Source organism: Lepisosteus oculatus, chromosome 3 (assembly GCF_040954835.1).
Source record: "Lepisosteus oculatus isolate fLepOcu1 chromosome 3, fLepOcu1.hap2, whole genome shotgun sequence".
Lineage (NCBI taxonomy): Eukaryota > Metazoa > Chordata > Actinopteri > Semionotiformes > Lepisosteidae > Lepisosteus > Lepisosteus oculatus.
The window spans coordinates 68,549,482-68,565,526 of NC_090698.1; the positions used below are offsets into that span (position 1 = coordinate 68,549,482).

At 35.8% G+C, this 16,045-nt stretch overlaps 1 long non-coding RNA gene across 1 annotated transcript; it reads right to left on the reverse strand.

The window, feature by feature from the left end:
- Positions 1-251: 251 nt before the first annotated feature.
- LOC107079285 (uncharacterized) lies at positions 252-6,850 on the reverse strand. The gene is made up of 3 exons (XR_001480226.2): positions 6,802-6,850; positions 1,699-1,851; positions 252-544 (listed from the first exon to the last, which is right to left on the reverse strand). It is a non-coding gene; the product is annotated as an uncharacterized lncRNA (long non-coding RNA).
- Between the last annotated feature and the right edge of the window lie 9,195 nt (positions 6,851-16,045).

A 16,045-nucleotide genomic window follows, 5' to 3' on the forward strand; every position in this document is an offset into this window, starting at 1 on the left:
GAAGCCTGAAAACAGAAAACCGAAAGGTGAACTTTAAAATAACTGCCATTTCCTTTTTGTTAACCAGTTGCAAATTCATATGAACGCTAACTTAGATTTCTCCAATATTTAATCTCAGAATTAACATTGTATGAGAGGTCTTTGCAAAAGCTTATAACAATAAACCCTGGAGAACCTGTGTCAGAACATACAGTTACTTACAGCAGGAACGGGTCTGAGAGTAGCACAGTTTTTATTATGGATTCTTTGTGTTGAGGGTTTGGTTGAGAGCAACAAAAATATGGATTTCCACAACTGACAATACAAAACTTGAAACATCAGAGTAAGGGGAAAAATGTATATTGTATCTCTTGTTAGGATGGACAGGTTGTCAGAGTTCAGCAGCAGGAAATACAGGCTTGCGATTGACAGTCCATTTTCTTAAATCTGTAAATCTCCACTTCAGCACATTGTTTTCCAAAAGAACAGTTGAAAATCCTACTCCTGAAGCTTTAATAAGTTCCTCAGGTTTCACCATCATTTTGCAGTTGAAACTTCATAAAACCTAAAAAGAAAAGACAGCACTTATCTTCTGGAGCACTGAGAGATGTGTTTCTTTGGGATCTTGTAGTCTTTCCATTCAGAAATGATGAAAGCTTTAGAGCCTATTCTTATAATTCAGTACAGAAATTGCAGAATTGGCTCTGTTTGACAATACAATTAGCTGCTGTAACAAATATTTTGTCTTAGCAGAGCAGAAGACCAGTTTTGTTATGCCAAACTGTAAATAGAGCTCTCTCTTTATAAGGGCACGGTCAGTGAAAAACACTGAAGAGGAGCAATGTGAAATTCTCTTTAGACATACAGTTAAAGTAACCAGACTACATCATTGATGTAGTTAATAAGAAAATGAATCAGAATAGATTAATATGGCCCTGCCAAGCTCTCTGTTAAGCAATTAAATATAACAGATGGCATGCTTATTGTGCCATGACTATGTAGTTGGTGCTACATGATTTCTGTAAGTAAATATATCATGTTGTATGATTCAGTGTTATCAACTGTCCTTGTGGCTTGCTCAAATTCTAGTAAGCTAATTAGAAAAGTTCCAAGTCCATGTTCAGTCTTTTACAATTCTAATGTTTTGTAGACGTTCTCGTACTTAATTTAGCTCCGACTCTTTACATATCTTTTCTAGTAACGGAAATAGAATGATTGGTCTAATTTTCTGGTTTATCTTTCCCCTCCATTTTATGAATGAGTGTTATATTTGCAGGTCTCAGATCTGTGGTATACCATCCTAACTTAAAGTTGAAATGTTAAAAATATGATCCCTTGATTCCTTAAGTTCAACAAATACCTTCAGACCACTGTAGATTTTATATTTACTTAGCCCCAGTAGAGCTTCAATAGAATTGTTTTTAAATTCCCAAAACACTTTCTTTGAATGTACAGTCCTTTCACACAAACTGTTTCTTCTTTTTTTTATCCCCTTCTGCCTACCTGCCTGCCTTTCCAAAAATGTGTGTAGTTCTATATTAATTTCCCATCAAGCTTCAATTTTTCTTACAGGATCAAACTAGGGGAGCCAGCATTTCTACTTTTTTTTTCTCTTTGACTCTGCTGTTAAAGAAGAAACTGTATTGGATCCAAGTTTACTGAAATTACTTTTGCAGGTACCGGAAATAATGCAATGCATTTATTGACTATGTAACTAACCTTGCTTTATTCAACAGCTTAAGAATGAGGTGTAGCTTTACAAGGAAATGTGTTGCCACCTTTACTTCTGCTCCGGTCACACCGATGACTTTCACACAGCTTCTGCTATCCACTCCATCCTGCTGTCCAACAAGGGCTTCAACAAGCCAGAGCCTTTCACAGAAGACAAGGCATCACAGCACACAAACACATACAGAGACAAATCAGAGACACCATTTAACCTGCATGTCAATGGGAAGTAAAAGGAAACCAATGTGAGGAAAGAGTCAACGTGAGCACTTCAGAGATGAATCCCCATTCCAGAACTAAACAGAAAAAACCAACTGAGTTACACAAGTGTGTTCTCCTTCTTTCCAGCTCCTCTGCACAAACAGCCCATTTTTAAATAACGATCCAGTAAAGGTTCATCTACATAGATAGTGCTGCAATATGTAGGCACTGTTGCTACAGGACGCTAAATCTTCTTTAAAATAATTAAATAAAAAAAGTACTCATTGATATACATATAGAATTGTCCTTGAATGGACAAGACAGCTGTGTTGATTGATAAAATGCACATTAGTATTTAGAAACAGTGTTATGACATCTTAAACTATTTTTGGACATCTCTATCTATAATATCCTAACCCCAAAAAAGTAAATACTTTTGGTATTTTAATATATGCATGCTTCAAGCTACAATACATGGTCTTACAAACCATTATAATGATAATATGGCTTGTCAAAAGCAATGCGTAAGTATTAATTAGGAGCTGTTGATTTATTGCTATCAGCCCCAGTTACCATACTAATTTGGTTCTGTTCCGAGGTCTGTTCTCATCTAGATAAAATAACAAAATAATTGTTTCTAAGACTGTTCTTTTTAACATAAAATAAGCCCAAATAAAAATATGAGTTAAGCAGGAAAATATGACCCTTGATTTTCCAGTGGCATTTTGTTTTGTCCAAATCTTAAGAATAAACTTTACACTGGAACCTATCTCCTTTTGTCATGTTCATCGCCCAAAAGACAGCAGGTGTTCCCTATCTAATCCTCTCACTTCATCAGCCATGCCCATTCTTATGGTATCACTTGAAGCCATGTTACAGACATTAAAACATCTCTAGACCACATTAATATTCATGAGCACATTTACTGTTCACTGAAAAGAGAACAAGAAAGTAAGAGGAAAAAGTAGTGAGACTTTTAACAAGGGGCCTCTCCATGCAGTGTAGTTACCCACATGGCCAAGTAAAATTGAACTTCAAAATCCGCCCTGATTACTTAATGAATGTTAAAGTCTCTTCACTACTTCCAGTATCTCTAACCACATCCTGCTCACTCAGGCAGCTCCAATAAAATTGACTTAATCAATACACTGAAAATCAATGCATTAGCTTCCGTCTAATTATAATGTATTACTTGATAATGAAGGTCAGTTTTGACCATTTGATTGATATGTTTAGCTTAGCAGGCAGATACAGTATTTAATATTTAAATAAAAAATAAAAACACACATCTGATCATTTTTTAGCAGGTGAACATAGAAATACAGACATTTCCTCTATACATTTATTTTTTTAACTTACTAATTATTTGACATCAATACACAAGAGTGCTAAAGCTTAAGCGACATACTCCGTCAAAGCAATTACTACATTCTGTCAGAAACCATTAAAGTTTAAAATCCTCATGTCTTGTTATAAAGAATAGATTGGTTTTATAAATAAATCATGAGCAGATTTCTCCTGAGGAGTACTTAGTATTTACTAATTTGATTCTGTTTCAACAGAACAACTGATTTGAAAGATAGAAAGTGACTTTCAATAATTAGATAAATATTTATAACACTTAATCTTTGTTCCCATATATTGCTCTTTCAAACAAACATGTCTAGAAGCAAGACTACTCATGGTCTTGGAAAGCGTTTTTAGCATTTGGTTTCAATGTTTCAAAAAAGTAAACAAGTCCGAAACAAATATACTATGAGATCACAACAAAGATTTGGCGTGTAAATGCACTTTATATGTCATTTCAGAAACCTTTTTTATTCAGTAAATTTTATCCTAATTGTGGTTCACCAAGAAATGCCAGAGGAATATAAAGTACCTTTGTTCTTTAATAATTATACATTCAAAAACCGTTTTATGGTAGCTGAAGAAAGCACCAGGTAAATTTCATGAGCCAATCAGTCAATAAAGTCACATTACAGTTTTAATTTACACTTCATCACTTAAAGTACTTTAGAATGAGTCATGCTAAAATTGGACACCATAAACTCAGTAGGAGAGTTTCAAATTAAACAGAAAGTACAAACAAACAAGTGAAAAGTTTCAAAAATCAATTACATGAAGAAATAAAACCAAATTCAGAACACTTCAAGCATTAAGTTAAGAAACTAGAGTTTTTAAGGAAATGTCCCAGCACAGATGGTAAGCTGAAAAATTGACTAAGATCAGAAAAAAGAAGCTAAAACATAACAAATGCCAGCCTTTCTAAAACAAAAGTTGGTTCCAGCCCCTCCAGATTTAACCATGCTTTATCCTATTCATTCTTTAAAGTTGAATTTCTAGCTTGTCTTCTCCCCTCTCCATTTACCCCTTACTCTTCCTCCTGAATCTGTCTTTAATATACAGCATAGTATATTGCTACACAGTAATGCTTAAACCACAAATCAGATGGATGGCCTAGCATCCAATATATATAAAAATGCTTCCTCTTGTGGGTTTCCAGAGGACTTTCTTGAATTATTTTTTCATCAAATTGTTCACAGCATTTGCATGATATGTATTTATGTATGTCAGTTTTTTTTAAATACAGCATACATAACTTGGATATTGATTGAATATGCTTGTGTCATTTTGATTGATTGATCATTCACAATTGACCATGATATAGTTGAGTGAATTTAGCTGTTAATGAATAAATCATGCCATGTCATAAGCAGATTGGACACAGGTGACGAGGTGACCTGCCATTGTGTCATGCATGGTGAAAATCAAGAATAATACAGTAAGGAACCTCTCTTTTATCAAGAGAGCAATGCCTTTGTACCTATGATTTGTAGAAGGATGGAATAGGTCCTCTCTGTGTCCTCTAGTAGAGTCAAACCTTTAGTGATGAGTAAGGCTTTGCGTCAACCAGCCTGATCGGTAATGGTGAGTGTGGTGCAGATGGCAGAATGATACAAAACTTCTTGTGTATAATAAACCAGTTGATGGGGAGGCCCATGTGTAACAGTCTGGGCATGAGTGTCAAGTCCCGAAAGAACTCCACTTCTAGTGACTGATGATAACCTGGCTACAAGAAGCCACACTGAACATGTCCTGGAACCTCACTTTCTTCCTTTCTTTTGAGACCATCTTGAAATGGCCGCAATTGTACATTACTCCCGCTGCTCATCTGTTGCAAAATGAGAATGTAACATACAGTATTTTGTGGGTACCCTGCCTTCCAGACTTGAGTCCCATTTGTGGGATAAATCAAGTTAACATGTGACATCTAGGGTTCAGAGACCAGTGAAAAAGACTTGTTCAGGATCTAACAGAGATAAGACAGAATCCCACAGGTTAGCATCTGCAAGCTGGTACGAAGCATGTATTGCAGAGGTGCAACTTGTTTTGCTGCCAATAGTGGCCCCACACACTACTAATTTGTGAGTTCTTCAGTAGACTCACTGTTGCATAACCCTGCTGACAAGTGTTAATCAGCACATTTAAAAGTGCAGCATGTTTGCACAACAAAATATTAGCATACATGTTACACAAAAAATTAAATAGCTTTGTTTGTTTTATGTTAGAAATGATAAGTTTCTCTGACACACAGTTTGTATAGATATCAACTTGTAATTTAATATGAAGATACTGTAGTACTGCATACAAGAAAAAAGAGCTGCTTTGATCCACAAGAAATACAGAAACTCAGCTAAATCTTCTAAAGCAGCAGAAAAGGGATAAAGCTGTACTGTTCTACAATTCAATTAAAGTGTTAAATGTTCTACTATCTCTACTCCATTCTTTAGTCAGATTTAATGTTCACATCATATATTTAATTTTACTTAGAAAATCAAACCAACAACACAAACATTAAAACATAAGGAGCAGGGATCTCATACTGAACTGGCATCTTCATTAGGTATAGTTTATACTGCAGTATAGAGTATGCACTGCACTAGTCAGGGATCCTGCTCAAAACAGTAGGGATTCAACATACCAGTAAAACAGTTCTCACTTATGATTAATAATAATGTGAATTTGTTATATATCTATATGTTTTCAAATCAATACTTTGTTGTCTGATGCATACACTGTAAATGTGAACATAAAAGGAAATCAAGAATAATGCTCAGACTCAATGCAAGAGGATAGGATGATGCACATGAAACTACAGTATATGACCCACCATAGCTAAAGGCATTAACAGAGGCAAAACAATGTTCATAATTACCAGGATATTCTGGAGTAAACCACTAGACTACTGTATCATTCTTTAGCTTTTTCAGGTAATGATACACAAGCATTAATATCATTGGAATAAACAACTTTTGTCTTATTCTCAAGGTACACATGCCTGAATTGTAGCAACCAGTTTACATACATAACTTATGATCTTACAATGAACTGTCAGATTTAGGAGTTCACTAAATAGTGTTTTTGACAGAGGTACTGGAGGTCAAATTTTAATCTCACAATTCTGCTCTCTAATGTATAAATACTCACTGGATGCCCACTCTGGATTCCCCTCCCTCCACCCCAGCTTCACTCTTGTAGCTGCCTCCCAGTTTCATTCCTCATAAGTGAAGGGGGTTGGGATTACTCTAATCATCAGACAGACTTGTCATTCCCTGCTCCAGGCAAGTTAACACATCAGATTTGATATTTAAAAAAGTTAAATATCAAGTGTGGCAGAGGAGCCTATCACAAGGTACAGGTTTCACAGGAAAAACACTATTCATATACCTTCCAGTGAGCAGTTGCTAGATAAGTTCCTGAGGGTGCACACTCAGGACTTGACTAGTAACTGTTATTACTTCATATCACATACATAAAACATATACATACATATGGGTATGAGTGAGTATTGTGGCATGAATAGAGAGAGCTTTCAAAGTGAATGATACTTACTGTTTGTTTGGCACTCATGACACCCAGGACAGGTCAACCTATGGTGGCCTCAGAAGGCCAAACCTAACCCCACTTCCAAGGAGTATTAATGGAGATGGTTAAAACCATATTCATGTGAAGAGGGTGACATTTTATTGTTTATGTCTATGTCTATTGAACTGAGATAAAAGGGAAATGTAAACTATGTGTTATTAAGATATATTTGATTATGTTCTTTTGTAAGAAATTGAATGAATTATGCATGCATAATTTGTGAAAATTTGATTATGTAAAGGAGAAATGGTTTGTTCCAAAGAGGGGATGAGCTTACATACTATATAAGCCAAGGAGCATGGGGCATGGAGCACTTTTGTTCCTTTTGGGGGGGGAGGGGGTTACTTGTGTGGGGGAACTGGGAGCACTGTCAGTAAACTGCACTTTGTGGTGGAGATGTTCTTTCATAAAATTGACCTACTGTACTTTGGCCTTTGTTAGGCCACTGTGTGATGTCAAGTATTAATATTTCTCTTAGTCCATTATTATTAATAGAAACAGACTGCTGAATTGTTTTCAAAAGCGGCAGAAACAGAGATGTCAGATTTTCCAGTTACTGGTCAGATGTGAACATGGTACTGTATACACTCCACTGCAGACATGTGCTGGTGGGGAGGTTGTTTGTCAGAAGCATAGACTTTGATGTACTTTATGTACCTATGACAAGAAAACCTTTATAGTTTCTTGCCTGTCTGAGGCTAATATAGTGAATCTTCAAGAACTAGTAGATGGGATAATGTAGCTAGGAGAATCCACTTCTCACTGGAATTGGAATCAATTACAATGACATTAGAATAAAAGGCCCTGGTGAAAGGGGTTATGTAAGATGGATTTAATAAAAATAAAATGTTTTTAATGTAACCACATATGTGGAATGAGTACCATCTCCTGTTTACAATAATAAATTGCAAAAGAGATACAGCTCTTCCTGCTCTCTAGTCACAGTAATGACTAACATAATGTGGTGTATGAGTGAATAAGTATATACAGTAGTAGGCTGTACAGCAGGCTTTACACAGCAGAAATGTTCCAATGTGATCTACAAATACAATTAAATTGTATTTGTCTGCAAAGCTGTAGAGAGCAATATTTCTATTGGATTAAAAGAGATGTACTGTATGTACAAACCTGCTTGTTTACAATGTAACAGGGCCACGTCACCTCACCAGAGGTTTGGTTGCCTTGTTTTGAAGCTCAGAATATGGTGCTTCATATACCTGGAAATTTGGTATTTTTTGTGGTGTGAATTGGAGGTTTTAAACATTCCTGTACATTTTACTTTCATTGTAGTCTGAAATGCACTAATTGATACTGAATCTAAGTCTAAAATATAAAAATAATGTTTCAGTTCTCCTTTAAGTGTCAATGATATATGTGCATCACTTAAATGTTTATGAGTTTGACACCTTTTCCAATAATTCCATTCAACAATGGAATGTGTGTTAGCATAGTATTGTATGGTGTCCGTTTTCATTTGGTATCAGAGGTTCAGTTCACTTCTCGTCTGGTCTGAGAAACACTTTAATAACTGTGCTTTACTGGTAATGTTTCAATAGTAACAAAGCCATGCACCAATGACATGTGTCAAATCCACTGATCCAGAACACCAGTCAGAAGAAAACTGGCTCAGAGAGCTTGTAAGGCTCCGAAGGGTTATGTCACTACAACAGGCTCATATACTGAAGGAGTCCTTTTACAGGGAATATCTGTGTATTTCTCATCTATGATTCTAAAAAGGCATCATAGTCATTGGACGATTGCAGCAATTCATTCAACTTAAAAATAATGTTTTGTATTGCATATCTGGGAGCACATTGGCATTACAAGCAGATTATAAACAACGATGTGACACCCCTAGGCGTGGGGTGTCAGAGTGATTGATCTTTTTATAGGCAGGTCCTGCGAAAACAGACAAATGCAGCCACAAGGTACATAAAATGTTTTGTTTTGTTTTTATTTATAGAAAACACAAAACATCTAAAACCAGACGAAAAGCCTAAACTGTACTTTGAGCTTCTGCCTACTCTTCTTCTCAGTACATCTCTATTTAAACCAGGCAGCTAAGCTGTTTACTGACTTCAAAACAAATGCTCAAAATGAAAACCCAGATTACACAACGTCCAATCACACACAGGCTCAGCTTCCTGGTTTTAAAATATTGCCTGAACAATTGTTTTCTTTAGCAAACAGACAGGTGACTGAGGGCAACAGGTCATTCCCCACAGGTAGCAGGGGTATGTAGTTCAAGCCAGACCTGCCATCTTTCCTGAAGCTGCTGTCCTCACAAAGAATACAGCAGTCTAATTTACAGTACCAATACTGACGTTTACGCAAAAGGCACTTGCCAAAATGAAAAATGATTGATTCATTCATTGTTTTTGGTATAATGAAGCCAGAATAAAATCCTCAGTTTTATGGTTTACCCCTGGGTGAATTTTTACCACAAATTGTATAAATATTGCCTTGCAGAAGTAATAATGTACTGTAACAAAGAACAATGACAAAAATGATATTTTTATGTTACAGTTAGACAATGTGTATTTGTCACCATGCGATTAATAAGAATGGTATGTACGATATAATAAACATTTGATTTTTGGCAACATTTTTCATCATACTAGAACAAAAACCTACTTTGTGTGAGTGTGGGACATACATTTCAGAATGTGAAAGCCAGCGTTTGTTTGGATATCCCTTTGAGGTATCAGAATGAAATCTGCAACCTATTGAGCTCACTAAACTCACTCTGGAATGTTTCAGTTTTGGACTTAATTTAATTCAGCAAGACTTACTGTATCTTTTCTAAATCCATGTTGACGTTCCCTTGGAATCCCCTCACCATACAGATGTTCACGCAGTTTAGTTCTAACTCTTATTTCCTTATCCTTACATTTAATAGAATAAAGACTTACTGGCCTATAATTACCTGCTTCACTTTTCTCACCGTTTTTTATGGATGGGCGCTATATTCGTTCTTCTTTCTTTATTTATTTGTAAGCCCGAGCTGCCAATCTAATATCTAATTACAGTTCATTCTTTGGTGTAATTGAGTTTGACACCCTGCTTCAGAGAGATAATGTGATCAATCATTCTCTCCACTCATGAAGAGGCAGGTTCTTAATAGAGTTGAGCTGGCAGAGTAAGCTAAAGTCAATATAGAAGTATAGACAAAACAGTGTTTTACTTCATTCAGTGTAAAATTTCCCTACAGTGTATTCTGGGTTCTTTTCTGTGTGACCTTTGAGTGTCTACTGAGTTAGCATTAGTCTTTCCAAATGATTTCATACCAAAGGGTAAGTGACCTAAAGCTGTTAAACACAATTAAGCAAGTACATTGTTTTATTCGGTTTAACTTTCTGGTGTTGTTCATCTTGACTTTAGGAATGTTAAGCTATTCATTACTCATTACTGACACGGAATTTAGAGGAATGTATTCAGATGCACCGATCTCCTGAATGGGTAGATGAATAGACTTTATAAAAAAAGTTTACACTGGTGTATTAGCTTGGAAAAGAACTGAAAAGGGAAAAAAATGTAAAACGTTCAAGGTTTTTACAGTACTTTACAGTAAGAGTTAAGTTGATGAAGGTCAAGGACGCATCACTCATAAGGTCTTAGAGTTTTGCAGACTGTGGAAAGTTCTCCTACAACATTAAACATGGGAATTTATATTAAATAGGACTGTTGAATCTTCTAAATGTTTATTTAATGCAAAACTGCATATCAAACATATTACTAGTAAAGGTTTTTTTTATCTTTCATTTCTGTCAACCATGTTTGTATCCTCAATGAGATTTTGATTAAAAATGTTAATAACTCCCATAGTTACTGTGCTTTTTAAAACAATAGTTTCAAGAATATTACACAAGCATAAACTGAGCATTAAAAATATCACTTACAATTGCAAATGTACAATTGTACAACACATTTCTTTTTTGCAGCAGGTGCACTGATGTTTTATTGAACAGTCATGACATATGCAAGTTCATTATGGTGATTAACATTTATCATTAGCAGAGCTGATTAACAGGGGGGTCTCCTCTGAAAGTCACAGGCTAGTGGCATGTGTGGCCACCATTAGAAGCAATTCATCTGTACATCTGTGAAGCATGCTTTACACTGAGCTGCACATGCTGTGTCTTAGGATTCTGTCCCATTTCTCTCATAGATCCTGGAAGAGGCGTGTACTGTACACTGGTCTCTGAACCCTAGACACCACATGTCATCACAGTTCATCTTCAATAAACAACCATTGTTACAAGAAAACCAACAAGAAAACCATTGTTACATGAGGATGTGTGTTGTCAAATTTGGATGAGCTCACAGGAAGGGTGGTCCTATGATTTGATTAACATAAAGCCTTGTGGGTGAAGCTGCCTTCAATCTCTGTAAGTGGAGTTTCCTAGCATCTAGACACGTGTACCTCGCCCATCGCATCATCATGTTCTGCTGTGCACAACTACTGCATCACTCTGCATGTCTGCACCAAACTAACCTCCCCATCAAGGTAGTTTACATAAATCCTTGATGCATTGCTAAAAATGATTTTTGTCACCACCGGAGGTATTGTGTAGCAGGGAGTGAATGTATCTTTCTCGCAGGATAAATAAGAATAAAGCATGTTTGTTTGTGGAATGAAGCTGTGAATCTCACAAATTTGGGAAAAGGAGGGACATACAGTACCATTAGTATTGTATACAGGTGGTATTGATCATTTTTATTTTGTGTTATTATTGTGACACACCATCTTAGGACAATAAATTGATCTTTCTTTGTTTATTGTTGTGTATTATTGATTATCAATCTGTACACACAGCAATCCAAATAATTAAGAGTCTAAAGTAATTGTCTGTTACAACATGGAATAATCTGTGTGACTCCAAAAAGAACCAGCAGTTTTTTATTTTCTTTTTCTGTGTGACCAATGCCATCAGGTAGATGTGAATGCAGAGCTTCTGTTTTCTTTTTTGTGTGCAAACCAGTCTTGCCATTACATCATCTTTAATACCATCAAGCACAACACAGAGTGCACATGTTACACTTTCTTCCAAAATACGAATGACACAAAAGCATTTTTCTTTTGTTATACAGAGCATATTGGTAACTTTCTTGATTTTCACCAGGACTGATACTCCATCTTTTTTTTGCAAGCAATGGGTGCAAGGCAGGATGCACCCTGGACAGCATGCCAGTCTATCACAGGGCACACATAAGGACATAAGACTGGTTATCAATGCTAACCACTGTGCCACTGTGCCACCAGGGCTCATTCTCCTCAACAGATCAAATCACCCTGACACCTGTGCCCAATCAGCTCTCTCACTGATGAAGTTATTCAGTGCCTATGTGACTGTCAAAGCCAGTTTATGAATAGACTAAATAAAATATATTATGGTTAATTGTGAATGATCAGTTCAATCAAAATTATACCAAAAATGTTTATCAATATACAAAATATCTATATTTAATTCTTCTAAAACATACAGAAATAAATAGTGTGATACAACTCTTTTGATTCTCTGTATATGGCTTTATCATTTGTAGTGGCTAAAAAAAGGGATTCAGGTCTAACAAATGTTGTGTCAGGAGGGATTGAAATTGAAGCTGGTTCAAAGCACCTGCCCTTCAGCCTTCTTTTTTCACATTTTCTTTTTTCCCGATTAAATATTTTCGCTGCTGGGTTCTCTATTTGCCTTGAATTACCCAAGCGCACTAAGCAGCTCTCTCAGGGGCCTCTCTCTGTAACAGCGTAATAGGTTCTCGCTAATAGCTGCAACTGGGCAGCAATATGGGTTTAAAATACAACACAAATCTTTATCTAAAACCACTCAACCACCCTGTCTTGACTCGCTCTTTCATTTTACTTCTTGCTGTCTCCTCTCCTTTGCTCCTGTGTACACTGAAATTCTTCTCAATCTCACCCTGTAAACTAATTTTTGGAACCATGCAGGAGTGTGGGATAGTCTGTTTATTTTTTTCTGCCCACAAAAAGTGATCTTTCATTTGTTATGATACTCCATCAAAACGTTTTTGCTGTGCCATTCATCAAGTGATCATGAGTGTGGTGGAAGTAGCAGACTTCACTGTTCCAGGTCTCGACACGAATATTAAAATAAACAAAGTTTAAAGTAGATTCACATAGTACTGAACTGAACAAAAGTAAAATGTCTTTGCCATTTTTCTTTCATCTGAAGGTTGTACCAGTGACATTCTAAATTTCGTCCTCGACTTTCAAATAGGCAGGATTTCAAACACTCCCGTGAGGCAAGAATTGCCTGTCAGTTACAAACAGCATCTTTTTTATTGAGAACATCCATTTGCCTGCACATGCTTTCTGCCAGTTTATTATCAGAATGTAGGAAGATTCATCGAGACTAATAAAAATGTAGGAAGCCAGGCTTCTTAAAAACACCTTCCATCAAATGATACATGATGTGTAATCCACACAGGGGGACAATTCTGTAAAGGGAGGGTTGTGACTGAGCCACGATTCGTGCAGCATATTTTTTTTCTTGTTCATTCACCCCATTGACTTTGGAACTCACCAAACAGTAAAACAATTATATACAGTATACTTGGTCTGGATATGGCAATAGGTCATAAGCCCATGATTCAAGAGCCCAGAAAAAACGGAATCTTTTGACAATAAATACAGTAAAGTGAAGCTATAGAGGACAATACAAACATATGAAGTTTAAACTTCTTTCAGCAAATGCAGACAGATTGCTAGAGAATCCATTTGAAAAATTTACCAACAACTGTGCACAGTCCCAGAAAATTCAATTGCAAATTGCAAAATTTCCTGCACATTTGCTGTACAAAGCATGAACTCACATTCCTTTACTGTGTTTTTTCTTCATCTTTTTCAGAGCACAGTGACCCACAAACACACGTCTTTCTCTTTCCCATTCTCATTGACAAGAGGTGATGTTTATTAATGTGACACCTTTTGATCACTGTTGTTGGTGCTTTGCAAGGGTTCTGTGCAAATGGAACACCATCTGTTTTGATAGCTAGAGTTCAGGAATCACTTTTCAAGTTGACTTTGAAGATGGTATAAAGAGCGCATGGTGAATTTGAAATGAATTTTTTGTCAAAAGTATTTTAAATGTATTTTTGCTGTAATGAACGAACAACACAACCAAAGGTTTGTAAAAACTGCTGAGGAAGATACACTGCTGCTGTCTTTAGAGTGTAGAAAACATTAGACCTGAGAGTTCAGCTACAACAGCAACAGCACATTTTGGAAACACAGAAAAAATACCCATTACTCACATATCAATCTGAATAAAGATGCAAGGAGAAGAAGATCAGAGCAAGAGATGTTTGACGGGCTTATCTGCATTATTTTCGGAGGCACTCATTTCTCCAACATCAGCTAGAGCGCTTTCTGTGAAATGTTAATTAAATCCTCCCTATAGATAATGTTACTAATAATGAGAAAGGAAGCACTGTCAAAGCCAGATAATAAAAATTAAACAGCTAAATAAACTTCCATTTACCCCTTTTTAAATGCAAGTATCTTCACATTTATGGCAAAAATAGGTTCCATAGTAAAACACTTGCATTGTCACTTAAGAAATTCAAAACAAAGAGTTAATTTTTTGTTAGCTTCACTTTCTTCTTTAATGGTGTATTGCATGTATTCTTTCTGCATGGTGGTCCTGGTTGATACTGAGTGTAGGAACACTGCAGATGTAAACATCTTTCATCTATAATATTTTCTTTAAATGACAACAATTAAAACACCTGCTTCAAAATAAACCAGATGTTGCAATGTAATAATAAGAAGAAAAGCCCAATTCCTTGGGTAAGCTTTTCAGAGAAAATTGTAGCTGATCGGCTGCATCACTTCCTTCTTTAAACAAAACATTCGTCTTTCAATCTGGTCACAGCAGGGAATATGCTATATAATTTGCTCATTAAGTACATCAAAATAATTTATTTTACTGAGTACTGTTCTGTACAGTATGTGCTTTAGAATACCTGCGAAGTGCAATGCAAAATTAAGCCATAGTGCTTTGTGCAGAAGTGTAGGATTATCAGTCAGAGCACAACTAAACTTAAAAAAAAAACTGCATGCGTGATTTAAGACACTTTTTCATTTCTGTTACATTGTGTGTATTTCTGAGTGTGTCACCTGTCCTTTAACGCAGCCTTGGGTTAAGAGAATTAAGATTTAATGTATTATTCCAAAATTTTAAGGAAAGCATTGGCTTTCAGTATTGAGCATTTTCTGTAATTTTACAAATTAGAGAAAATGGGAGCTGAAGGTTATTCATAATTTAATAATAATATATTTTATTTAGTGTATTATTCATGCACTTTTTACACATCATTCATAAAACCACCATCAGGATAAGTAACATGATGCTGTCATTGTGGCCCATTAAAAATTACTGACAAGTGGCCAGCAACCAATTAAATTCAGTATTGAAATGAAAGAGCCCACTTCAACTGATAGAGATGACAGTAAAGTGTGCTGTGGTAACAGCTTGTGGAATTCAAATTTATTCTCCAAAGGAAGGCAAAGGAGGTCAGAATTCTTCTTCCAACATCTTCTTATTCTGGAGAGATGCTTGTGGAAAAGACAAATAACCTGAAATTATTTGTAAGAGAGACAATATTTAGCTAAAAGAATACTGATAGGCATTTTAGTTATTCTCTTGCTTTGTTATGCTAAAATGGTGGAGTTTTTTTTTAACCACAGACTCAAATTATAGAAAAAACAAGCTTGGGATTTTTTTTCTTTCAAATTTCCATGCTCCTTTCATTTACAACAAGAGAAAGCTTACAATACAAGTGGCAGGCATTCAGCCCAACTAAGTCACTGGGTTGCTAGTAGCCAAATGATCAGTGGAGCTCATCCTGTCATCATCTGATACAATCCAGTGCATCAGTTCTGACAATATGACTGGATAGTTTTTTTCAGATTCCCACAATACTGTAGAATAAAAAGCCAAATAATTGTCAGAACAAATATGAACAATTTTAGAATATCATGAAGTTTTGAGTTATATGAAAACTTGAGGAAAAACCAAATTAACAAAGAGTTACACAGACATACAACTGTTCGGTACAAGGATGCTTTTTTAACATACATGTAAGGTGATAGATGAGGGGAACTAGGAAACGTTTAACAACATACCTCCAGAGTCCACTTTTGGCCATGAAATTGAAACTACAGTATAAACTAGATGGCAAAAACAAG